Here is a 12,822-nt window from a genome sequence, read left to right as displayed (position 1 = left end):
TCACCCGCCCGTATTTTTGGGGTGGGTGGGTGGTGGTGGTGGTGGTGGTGTGTGTGTGTGTGTACGCGCCCCCGTGATTTTTTGGGGGGGGGGTGGTGTGTGTGCGTGTGTGTACGCGCGCCTCTGCGCGCGCCTCCCGCTCGCAAGGGAAGAGGTAAGGAGGAAGCGAGAACGACCAAGAACCCACCCCCCAGGGAGCCGCCGCGCCTCTGCACCAGGGTTCGGGCGTCGTGCTCCAGCCACTTCCAGAACGCTCTCAGCCGCTGCTGCAGGCCCCGCCCCCTGCCGGGGTTTCCCCGCCACCCGCACTCATTTGCATGGCGCTTCCCCTCCCCCGCTGCCATTGGCTGGCGTTGCGCCCCGCCCACTGCCCCTCCACCACGGCAGGGTTCCGTCCCCGAGCCGCCCGGAGCTGCGGGCAGCGGGCGGACTGTTAAACCGCGGCGGCGGCCGGGGCGGGAGCGGGGCGCGCTCTGGAGACGAGTCAGCGGCGCCCCGGGTGGGGGGAGGCGGGCGGGCAGCTAGAGATCACCTCAGCAGCCCCCACCACGGCCGGACCGAAGGTGCGGCGGCGGAGGGGAGCCAGGGCGCCCCAGCAGGCGAGTGGCCGGCGTCTCAGCGGCGGGCTGAGGGGGGTGGGTCTCCTCTGCCGGGGACGGCGGCGGGCGGGGAGGGGAGAGCGGAAAAGACCGCCGGGTGGACTTGCGGGCCAGGCAGCCGAACGGCAGCCCCTTCGCCCCCCGAATCCTATGGGCTGTTGGACTCTGGGTCCCGGCACCGGATCGCGCTCTAGGGCAGGGGTCGGACGGCAGCCAAATTTAAACGGCTAAACCTAACAGCCTTGGCAGAAGCTGAGGGGAGGGGAGAGGAGGAGTGGAGGGAGGGGTGGGGGCGGACCTAGGAGTGGTCACGTGGAGTCAGGGGAGGGGTTTGGCAGGCCTCCCTTTTGTTTTGGCTGGCGCGTGCGCAGACGGCAGAACACGTGGTCTGCTGGGCCCGCCCCTTGTTTTAGCGGCCGCACCTCCTCGGGCGCGGTTGTGGTGTCTGCTGTTTTGGGAAAGCTCTGAAGCGGAGGCGTCTGTGTGGGATGCGACCCTTGTTTTCTTTATTTTATACTTTATTTCAGGCAACGTTGTTTTGGTGTTCCAGAATTAGATGGGGTGGAGAGGAGTCTAGAGAATTAATAAGGAGTGGTGTTTCCAAGTTTGTGGCTCTTCTTGGTGTTCTGAAGGGGCCGACGCTGCAGGAAAATTTGAGGCTATGTGGTGATTAGTAGCAAGAAAGAGAAGGCTGTTCTCTGGCCATTAAAGAAAGGAAGAGGTTAGCTTTACATCCAGCTAACAAGAAGGGATGGACCTTCTTGTCTTTCACTTTGAAAGGATTCGGTTTTGGTTGGTTCCCCGCCGGCTCTGCTGCGCAGATCCACTCCACCCTTTACCCCGGATCAGCTGTGAGCCCCCGCGGGGGGGTCTGGGGGTGGTGGAGATTGATTTTTTTTTTTTTTTTTAACTGAGGGAAGCACATTCCTTTTTGATTCCCCAAACTCTGGTCAGCTGGTGAGATTTAAAAACCGTAACTTCTTTCGTCTTACTCAGTTGGCTTCACTTCGCGCTGAGTCTGGTTCTGCAGGAATGTTTTTAAAAATACAGGATGGGGCAGTTTTGTTACCAACTAAACCTTTGTGATAGGTTTACCCATACTGCAGACAAAACTGACAGTGTTTTTGACTAGGAGAAAGTGGCTTTAAAAAATAATTCACTCTTGGAGAACAACCTGGTGTTCTGGAATGTGGAGTGCTTGAAAAAGAGGTTTAGCTTTGAGTGGTTTCTACTGTTTCCAGTTCTCAACTGGCCGTTTCCGCGGGCAAGTCCCAACCCCTCTTTTCTCGATGTTTGTTTCGTCTTGTAAATAGTTTCATAATACTGTCCCCGCTTTAAGACATTGTTATGAGAATTAAATACCTTGTGTTAGTAAAAGTAGTTTACAATTTTTACCAACACTGCAAAAATACAGAAATTGCTAACTGACAGGGTTTATAGTAAAAGTCAGTAATTAAAAAAAAAAAAAAATCCAGCATCCTGGAAGAGTATAAACTGAGTGAATCATGAAATAGGATATATTTGAATATCTTCAAAATCTATTGTAGTGGCTGTTATCTTTGATTCTCCCTCAGTTTTCACCTATTTATTCAGATCAGTGTCAAGGTTGCCATCATTTATTTGTAGATGGATTATCATTACTTCTCTTCCCCAGCGCTTCTAGACTGTTTTTAGATGAAGTTTTTCTTAATCCAGCCCAATTCTATCACATTTATTTTTTATATTTATCTTTTGTGTGTATATCATATATGCCTTTCAAATAATAATTGCTTATTTTCTTAAATAATCTTCTAAAATAATTTGGAAAATAAAGATGAGTGCAAATAACAATACAGTTTGCATTTCTAAATATTTATGTGTATTTGTGAATTTTTCCTATAACGGGGTTCATGTGTTATATTTTCATTTAATTCTACCTCATAAACGTTCCCATGTCATTAATCTTTGAAAAATTATATTTGGCTGCTTAAAATTGTATCATGTAAATATATTTAAAATTTTTCTTATTGGTAGATGTTTGGGATGTTTTTGATGTTTTGCTAATATATAAACTTCATGATAGAGAATTGCCTTTTACATAAGTCTTTGAGATTTTTGTTTTCCCCTTAGATTTGTAAAAGAAATTACTGGGTCAAAATCTAAAAGAAATTACTAGGTCAGAGTCTGGGATTGTGTGTGTGTGTTTAAGGCTCTTGAACATCACCAAACTACCTTTCAGAATGTTGTATGAATTCATACTCCTATATGAGCCAGCCTCACATTATGTCCTTGTTCATCGTCTAGTGTTAGTATTGAAAGAGAAAATCTTGCTTTAATTTGCATTAAAATTTTTCCACTTATGTCTGTGATATATCTATTTTCTTAATTTACTGTAAGCTGCTTCAAGGAGAAGAATATATTTCGTATATGACATGTTGCAAATCACAAAGTGGGTGCTCAATGCTTGCCAATTGGCTTACTAATACTTACCCTTTTGACTTCTGGAAGATCAGGAAGTGCTGTCTTGCTTTTTTGTCTTACTCGGTTTACCAGTACGTTGTTGGCGATATACCTTTATTGTTGATTGATTACTTTGAGTACTTCTGCCTTCAGATAGGGGCCTCACTGATCTCACAGTTGTCTACTAAAAGGTCCAGTGACTTTTCATGTTCAACTGCTGCATTATCCAAGAGTTTTATCCATTTTTTTATGCCATTTGTCATGATAAACTATTTCATTTCTTCGTTTATCTATCTTGTATGGAATTTCACTTACAGATTTCACTCTGATCATTCTAGTTTCACGTGTTGCCTTTTCTGTGTAATTTTTTTTAAAACCTGTCTAAAGTTCCTTTGTTTTATTATTTACATTGTTCCTGACAGTCCACCTATTACTGTCTGTAATATCTTTTACTGCCTTTGACTTAACCATGTAAACTTTTATGTCATCTGTTATTTTTATTTTCATTTATTCAGTTATTTTCCTTTCATGTCCTTTTGTATTAGTCTGTACAGTTTTAGATTGTAAAGGAGGCAGAAAGCTTTTTTTTTTTCGGGTTTAGAATTGTGTTAAGGATTGTTTACTAGTTGGGTTTCACAGGTTATAAACTTCAAGGAGTGGGGCTTGTTGCAAGAGAGTGACAGGTCATAGGGAATTTGCAACCCATTTACTGACTTTAAAGCATATCATCTTATACCTCTATCCTAAAAGTCCTCTGACTGCATTGTGGGACTAAAAGGGAACACTGTACATAAGGAGGACTGAATCGCCAGTACAATCTTATATTACTTTCTCTATATTCAATTTCAAAAGGTGAGGAAGGTGTATCATTTCCATAAGATTTGTTTGTTTTTCCTTTTAAATTTTGTCTTAAGAGAGATTTCAGTGAATTGGGCTCCATATTGTATGTAGGATAAATAACCAGCAAATGTTAATAAAAATGGTAATATTGTACTTGCCTGTGGACAGTCTATAATGAAAATCTGAAGACAGTAATGAAAGTCTTTAATACTTGGTAATATGTTTAGGTTTTTGGAAGCACATTTTATTTCTGTATGGATGTGACAGTTCTCTAAGTATTGCAGAACTGCGAGAAAATGCATTCATTTATAATATTGAGGTTTTGTTAATATTTGTAATGAGCTTTGTATTTATTATCTGGTTTCGGTCCTATAAGACCAAGAGTGCTCAAGCTTGTTTTTTGAAGTAATTTTTTAAAAAATTTTTGTGTAGGTCATTAATCAGTGTTTAACAACATGAAATTAAATTGGAGCAAATATAGTATACTTCAAATGTACATTTCTGGATCCAAGCAGATGTACACACACACAAAAACAACTGTTCATTTATATTCCTGTGAGTCATACACTTATAACTGAATAGTAATAATTCTGCTTGAAGTATGATCTGTTTGATGTATTATGTGGCCACCCAAGTGGCTTTATCTTTAATTAAATTCCTTTAGTCTTCAAAGAGAATTCCTTTTTAGGGATAGTTTTCAAAGTGGAAGAAGTTCTTGCTGTAAACATTACTGAGTACAAAGTACTGAGCCAACTGTACCCTGGTCATGCCAATTACTGCAGTGTTTTCTGTTGTAAATTGAGAAAGCCCATATTTAACAGAGAAATCTTGAAAACATGACACTTTGAAAATGAAAACATACACATTTGTATTTATACCTTCCATTAATTCCTATATATTTGAAGAGTAATACTATACCAGTGTAAACTCTTCTCTCATTACTTCTATTGTTTTAATTAGATTTTTCCTTTGAGTTACAAATTAACAATTGGAGTCTTATATTTTAGTAATGTTTGAAAGAGCCTGTCATACTTTGCTAGGGGAATGTCTTTTTTTCTTATTATTCTTCTGTTATTCTAATGGATCAGATGTCTGAAATACATTTAAGTTGTAACTGTGGAAATAATTTAATATTTGTCCCTATTCAGGCTTGTCTCCTCTCTCAAAATTCTGTTGACCATTTTTATTGCCTAAAACTTAAGGATGTATCTGCCTTCATGATAATGTAGTTCCTAGTTTGTGTTACTGCATTTAAGAGAATTGGGATTATCCAGATTCCAGTTGAAAGAGTAAATTTAATATTCACGGTGGATTTGAATAGGCTATTTTCCATGGACTGTATGGAATATACCAACCCGTGCTAGAATATAAATCATAGTTAAATCTGGAGCAGTACTTTAGGGGGTGGAAAATCAGATTTGGCCTTTAATTTTTAATGTTAATTTTCAGGAGGAAGGGTGGTTCTTATCTAAATTATCTAGATTATCAGTTTCAATTCTGAAGATAGACTAGCTTAGCAAACTTTTGATTTTTTTTTTAGAATGTATGCCAAATATTATTTGGTACATATGACTTACATATTGTAAAGACCTGATTTATGTGTCGGGATCAACTCAGTGATAATTGACATCATAATTATCTCACTATGTACATGCGATTTTTGAGGGATGACATAATATTTCTGTATCTCATGATGTCTGCAGGCCCATTTTACATTTAATGCTAAATTCATAAATATGTATGATTCATAAAAAAAGATCATGTTACTAATGGAAACATTTTATATGCATCAGAGCAAAGTTCTTTCTTTGTGGTAACATAACAACTGATTTCTTAATTCACAATGAATGTATGTGTTGGATTAAACTGTAGATCAAAAATTAGAATTTATGATAAAGACTTTTTACTGAACCAGTTTGATTTATATAATAATGAAGTTTAATATGGATAAAAAGAAAAGACAAAAAGTTTTGATTCTTTGCAGTTTTAAAATGTTTATTATTTAAAAGCATAAACCAGCTGGCCTGGCTGCAATTTTCTCTCTGGTTGGTATTTTTTTGTGAGACTTCTAAGATCTGGACTGGTCACTGCAGGGTTATTTACTTGGTGGTTTATCTGTAAAAGATTTATAACAGATTAGTTTTTGGTTTTGTTTTTTGCCACTCAAAATTTCTGGGCTGAGTATGTGCTAAAGAATTTTTTCATTAATTAATTAAAACTGGAATGTAAGTTGAAAACTTTGCTGTAAAACATAGAAGTGAAATTCATGCTCAGGAAATATAATTGACTTTTGGATTATCAAGAACATTTGCTTCTTGACAGATAATTAGGATAATCTGACTAATTCCTTTCTTTGAAAGGGTACTGATATGGTTGGTTTCTTAGCTTGCAGATCCTGTTAGTTTAATATTTCAACTCTGTATTTGTGGCCAAAAAGAGTTTTTTCCCTCAATTTTATCCATTACAGGTTTTTTGAAGTCATATATATGAAACTCTTAGAAGAGGGACCTGTTTTGCTGAGTATCTTAGGTGTATATGAAATAAATGGTGCCTGGAATAAATAGAGTACAGTATTTTAGTAGCAAGAAAGAATTTCTTAGTTTAGCTAAGATCCAAATACTTTTGCACCATACAATTATGTGCATGATTAGAAACTGAATAATGGGAAACCAGAATAATTAGAAACTAAATATTCATAAGAAGATCAAGCTGCTGCTTTGAAAGCTTTTTAAGTATTTGTCTTTTCCATATTTTTGAACATTTTGAAATATTACAGGTGCCTAAAAATACTAAACAGTATGTTTGGCTAAGAACTTTAGGGACTGATATTTTAGTTAATGGCTGATTCCTGTTTATTGGGGGGACTATATACTTTATACTTTGTACTGCCCAGTACAGTAGTCCTTAACCACATAGGACTATCAAATACTTGAAATTTGGCTAGTTGAAATTGAGTTAGTTAAATGTAAAAAAACATTGGATTTTGTGACTTACCATGCATACAGAACATAAAATACTTCATCAAGATGTTTTTATATTGATTACAGATTGAAATAATATTTTAATAAATTAAAATTAATTTTATGGTTTTTTTTTACTTTTAAAATATGTCTAGTAGCAGATATAAAATATGTAACTCACATCATATTTCTATGGGACAGCAGTGTTCTATACTAATATTTCCTAACTTTAAGACTCCATTCATAATAAAGTATCCCATGGAACCTCCTTTCTAGACATTTAAAAATATAGTTGGCGCTTGAACAATGTGGGTATTAGGTGTGCTGACCCTTCATACAGTTGAAAATCTATGTATAACATTTGACTCCCCCCAAAACTCAGCTACTAATAGCCTACTGTTGAGTGGAAGCCTTACCTATAATACAGCTGATTAACACATATTTTGTATGTGTATTATATACTCTGTTCTTATAATAAAATAAGCTAGAGAAAAGAACATGATTGAATCATTAAAAAATGTGTTTATAGTATTGTATTTATTGAAAAAAAATTCTACATATATAAGTGACATGCACAAATCAAACCCATGTTTTTTAAGGGTCAAGTATAATTTTATTATTTTTGATGCTATTTATTGAAGAAATATTTGCTAAGGGCCTGCTTGTTATGTGCCAAACAGTGTTCTAGGACACAGCACTGAGTGAAAACATTCAAACCCTGCCTTCATGTGGCTTTTGTTTTAAATGAACCACTGTATTGAAATTGTATTACATAAATTTGTTGTATACTTACAAAGTTGTAAGTATACAACAAATTTATGTAATACAATTTCAATACAGTGGTTCATTTATCCAGTGATATATGCTATTTAATTTACTTTTGGCATTTGTCTTGTTCATGTTCTCTGACCTCTCTGGATCTGTGGTTTGATGTCTGACATTAAAGAAATTCTTCGTTGTTTCTGCTTCATGTATTTCTTCTTTTTTTGTCTTCAGCTTCTGGTATTCCCATTAAATGTAAACACATTTTGTAGTTGTCCCACACTTCTTGGATATTCTAGTCTGGCTTTTTGTTTGTTTGTTTTTGTCTTTTTCTCTTTTTAGTTTTGGAAGTTTCTCTTGACATGTCCTCAAGCTCAGAGATTCCCTTCTCAGCCATGTCCAGTTTCCCAGTGAGTCCATCAAAGGCCTTCTCATTTTTGTTACAGTGTTACTGATTTCTCGCTAATTCCTTGTTTGATTCTTAGAATTTCCATCTCTTTGTTAATATTATGTATCCTTGCATGTTGTGTACTTTTTCCATTAGGGGCCTTAGCAAATTAATCAAACTTGTTTAAGTTCTTTTAAATTTACAGTTTCATGATTCCAACATTCCTGCCATATCTGAGTCTGGTTCTGATGCTTGCTCTGTCTCTTCAATCTGTGTTTTTTTACCTTTTAGTATGCCTTTTAATTTCTTGTTGAAAAAGATGACATGATGTCCTGGGTAAAATGAACTCCATTAAATAGGCCTTTAGTAAGATGTTGGAGAAGCATATTTTAGAGAGAGAGAGCATGAGTCAGGGAGAGGAAGAGGGATAGAATCCCAAACAAATTCCTGGCTAAGTGTGGAGTTGACATGGGCTTCAGTCTCAATAGCCTGAAATCATGAGATCATGACCTGAGCTGAAATCAAGAGTCAGATGCTTAACTGACTGAGCCACCCAGGTTTCTCCTTGGAGAAGCATTCTGTAGGCTGATGGTTAGGCCTGTCTTTTAGGAAGCCTGTGCCCCTGGGCTGTGAACTGCACAAATGCCTCTTAGTTTTTTTCCCTTTTTATGTAGGACAGGATGGGTAGATGGGGCTGGGGTTGGCCATTCTTTTAATTTACTTTTAACTGAGAAAAAGCAAGGCTTTTCAACAGATTGCTTAGAGAGTGTCTAAGAGAGTGTCTTAGAGAGCTCTATCACGTGTCACTTTGTTTACCTTATTTTATTTGACTTCATTGTCAAATTTGATAGAGCTGCCCCTGTTTTCTTAATGTATTTTTAAATACTTCAGGATTTCAATTGCCATGTACTCTGGAATTTCCTTCTCACTGACTGGTCGTTTAGGGCTCTTATTCTTTGGTAGTGCTTCCTCCTTTACCTCTCCCCAAATGTGAATGAACCCCAGTCCCTGATAGTGGGCTCCTTTCCCTTCTTTACCTGTACTCTCTCCCTAGATAAACTCTTCTGGCCCTTTGGCTTTAAACACTATAACCAGTGACTCCCAAAAATGAATCTCTCTGAATTCTTGCTTGAACTCTAGGCTTGTTTATCTGACTGCTTCCACTTGGATGGTTAATAGGTACTTCAAAATCAACATATCCCAAACAGAACTTTTTATTTTTCTCCCTCAACCTTCTGTCTCCTTAAGTTTTCTCCGTTTCAGAAAATAGCGTCACTGACTACTCAGTTGCTCAACCCAAAAATCTAAGAGTCATAGGTAATTGCTTCCTTTACCTTAGGCCCCATAAAATCTTGGTTGTCAAAAGTTTTGTAAATTCTACCTTGAAATGTATCTTAGATTCATCCATTTTCATTTCTACTACTACTACCTCACCAGTCCCAAGACACTGGTACTATCTCTTGTTTAGATTACTTCAAGCAGCTTTTTAATTGGTCTCCCTGCTTGTTTTCTTGGAAGATATTTCCATTCTTTCTCCTAAAGAAAACTTTTCCTGATAGAACAGCTAGAGCAGTTTTTTAAAAATATAAATGTAAATTAGATCATGTTACTCCTTTATCCAAATACCTTTAGTGGTTTTCCTTTGACTTACATAAAATGTCTTGGCAAACCATTTGCCTCTCTGATCTTATTTCCTCTTACTTTGTCTCTCTGGCTCATTATATTCTAGATATATTTGTTATTTTTTTTTTCCACAAACACACCAAAATTATTCCTGCTTTAAAGCATTTTATTAGTTGGCTTTTTTCCTTGGAAGGCTCTTAACCCCCAAATCTTGGTTGGTTTATTGCTATCATTGTAGCTCTCAGCAGATGTCACCAACACAAAGCCTTCATTCATCTTAAAATCTAAAGTAACTCCTGTCAGAAGGTTGACAGGCTATATCACTCTTTAGTTTTTTATAAGAACACTAGGGAACCCTTTTTACTTGTTTGTTTGTTTGTTTGTTTTTTGTCTGTTTACTGTATAGCTACCATTTGCTAGCATGTAAGCTCTTTGAGAATAGAAACTTTATCTTTCATGTTCACTGTCATCTTTCTAGTAACTAAGAGGGTGTTTGTTATATTTGCTCAGTTAATATGTATTAACTGAATTGCCAAATGTTCAGTTTTATGCTAAATATATATTAAATGGGGGTTAAAAAACTAGCTTCTGTCAAAAATAGACAAAACTATATTTATGACTCAAGGTTGGCCATTTCTTCATTTTCTGCTTTTTGAAAGTCAATTTTTCTATTTCTTTTTTTAAACTTTTATTTTGGTAATTTTGGAAAGTTTTTGTTTTGTTTTTAAAAAGTGAAATAAGTTTTCAGCTGCCATTCACAAGCACTTCTCTATAAATAACATGTTGTGGTGTGGATAGTTTTTATACTCAGATGAAAACCAGATGACTTGACTTGTAGCTAGATAGTCTTACTGTCTTATTTTTTTTTAATTGACTTCTGAAATACTGGAGACACCTTTAAGTGCTGTAAAACAATTGCGATTGTGTGGAATGCACTTTATAGAACTAATGGAACTAATTTTTTAATGTGTTGACATTTTTTGTGTTTGGTATTTGTAACCCTTTAAAAATTTTTAAGCCATTTTTTTCCTTAAAAAGGAAAAAAAGCAACCATCATTAAAACTCTGTATAATAACATTAGAAATAGATATTCCAAAATAGTTGCAAGAAAATTACAGTTTTTTACAGTTCACATCAACACATCCTATAATATGTACTCCCAAGGGGAAAAAAGCTACAGTGTGTTGAATCCTTGACTGCTGCCATAGTCTGAAAACTCAAGAACATGGACTTTTGAGGCAAATCAACATCAGTCACTATTGAAGTGAATTTGCAGAATTCATTATTTTATGCTTTAAGTCAGTATTCCTTATGTATTCTGCCTCTAACCAGTTGTCTGTTATGCATAACAATAAAATAGTTAGTGATGAAAAATAATTACAGTTTAAAACTGTGTAATGGTTGAAGCCATCGCTTAAGCTAACTTGAATGGTAAACTCATTATCTTTTCAGGAGCACATTTGGTTTCTACTAACTTGAACATATATCTTCTACATAAATTGTTATGCTTTAAATAGTTTCTTATGTTTAGTATTTAATTTTGAGGAAGTCTAGTTAATCGGTTTTATAAATAATGTTTTTGATGTCCTATTTAAAAAAATCTTTGTCTAACCCAGTATCATAAAGATTTTCTTCTGTGTATGTTTTAGAAGTTTTCTGATTTTAAGTTTAACTTTTAGGTTTATGATCCATTCTGATGTGACCCTTTTTATATAAGGTATATCCTATGAGATATGGGTTAAGTTTCAGTGTTTTGAAAATGGATGTCTTATTGTGTTCCAGAACCATTTGTTTCAAATAGTCTTTTTACACTGAAGTGCCATTATATCTTTGTCAAAAATCAGTTGGCCATATGTGTGCTGGTTTGTTTCAGAGCTCTCTATTCTTTCTATTGATTTTGTGTTCATTCTTTTGTCAGTGCCACATTTATTTAGACTAAGTAGATAGGTAGTTTCAGCTTTGTTCTTCTTCATGTTTTGGTTTCTGATTCCTTGCCTTTTCCATATTAATTTTTTTTAAAGATTTTATTTATTTATTTATTTGTCAGAGAGAGAGAGAGTGAGCACAAGCAGGGGAGTGGCAGGCAGAGGGAGACGCAGGCTCCCTTCAGTTTTTAAAGAAGAATTGACATTGTAACAAAATTCGATAATTTAATCCATGAACACAGCCTATCACTCCATTTAGGGTGTTCCCTGTCACCCAAGTGTCCCTATTTTCTTTTTTAATTGTTTAATATGGTGAATATCAATTATTATTTATTTATTTTAAGAGGGAGTGAGCAAGTGCGAGTGGGGAGTGGGAAAGAAGGGCAGAGGGAGAGGGAGAGAGAATCTTAGGCAGACTCCACCTTTAGTGCAGAGCCGGTTGTGGTGCTCTGTCTCACCACCCTAGGATCATAACCTGAACCAAAATCTAGAGTCAGTTGCTTAACCAACTGAGCCACCCATGGACTCCCAGTGATTGTTTTTTTAAAGTAATATTGAGCCACAGTCGGATTGAGTGGCTGAGTCTTGATTTTGGCTCAGGTCATGATCTCAAGGTCCTGGAATCTGGTCCCCTGTTGGGCTCTGTGCTCAGTGGAGAGTCTGCTTCAGGATTCTCTCTCCTCCTGTCCTTCCCCCTGCTTGTTCACTTTCTGTCTAAAATAAATAAATCTTAAAAAAAAAAAAAAAGATAAAAAAGGCTATCTCGGTTGTTAAGTGTCTGCCTTCAGTCCAGGTCATGATCCTAGTGTCCTGGGATCAACCCACATTAGGCTCTCTGCTCAGTAGGGAGCCTGCTTCTTCCTCTCCAGCTCCCCTGTGTTTGTGTTCCATCTTTCACTATTTCTCTTTGTCAAATAAATAAATAAAGTCTTAAAAAAAAAAAATACTGAGCCAGTGTGTACTAACGGAAAACCACATTTGGTAGTGAGGCATTATTTTTATATATTGCTTTGCTTGTAACATTTATTTTAAAAATAATAATTGAAATAGGTGTTATGATTTGTTACTACTTAAATCTTGGAACACATTTCAAAATCGTGACTCACTTGTTTGTTTATTAATTTAATCAGCAAATAGCTGGCAGTTGTATACCAGGCATTGTTTTAAGTGCTGGCAGTTGGAACCTTGACCAAAGTCTAGGTCTGCTCCTGGGGTGCCTGGGTGGCTCAGTGGGTTAAAGCCTCTGCCTTCGGCTCAGGTCGTGGTCCCAGGGTCCTGGGATCGAG

The 12,822-nt window shown here is 37.0% G+C and overlaps 1 protein-coding gene across 2 annotated transcripts in view; it reads left to right on the top strand.

Annotated features, from left to right (window-relative positions):
- Nucleotides 1-503: 503 nt before the first annotated feature.
- KANSL1L (KAT8 regulatory NSL complex subunit 1 like) overlaps nucleotides 504-12,822 on the top strand; it is a 147,498-nt gene continuing 135,179 nt past the window's right edge. For both annotated transcript variants that reach the window (XM_044241509.1, XM_044241507.1), the window contains exon 1: nucleotides 504-599. The gene's annotated coding sequence lies outside the window, so the exon portion shown is untranslated. The remainder of the gene's footprint in view (nucleotides 600-12,822) is intronic.

The sequence above is a fragment of the Neovison vison genome, chromosome 3 (assembly GCF_020171115.1).
Source record: "Neovison vison isolate M4711 chromosome 3, ASM_NN_V1, whole genome shotgun sequence".
In the NCBI taxonomy this organism is placed as follows: Eukaryota; Metazoa; Chordata; class Mammalia; order Carnivora; family Mustelidae; genus Neogale; species Neogale vison.
Note: the sequence above shows the minus strand (reverse complement) of the source record. Positions and strands in the feature narration are given on the sequence as shown.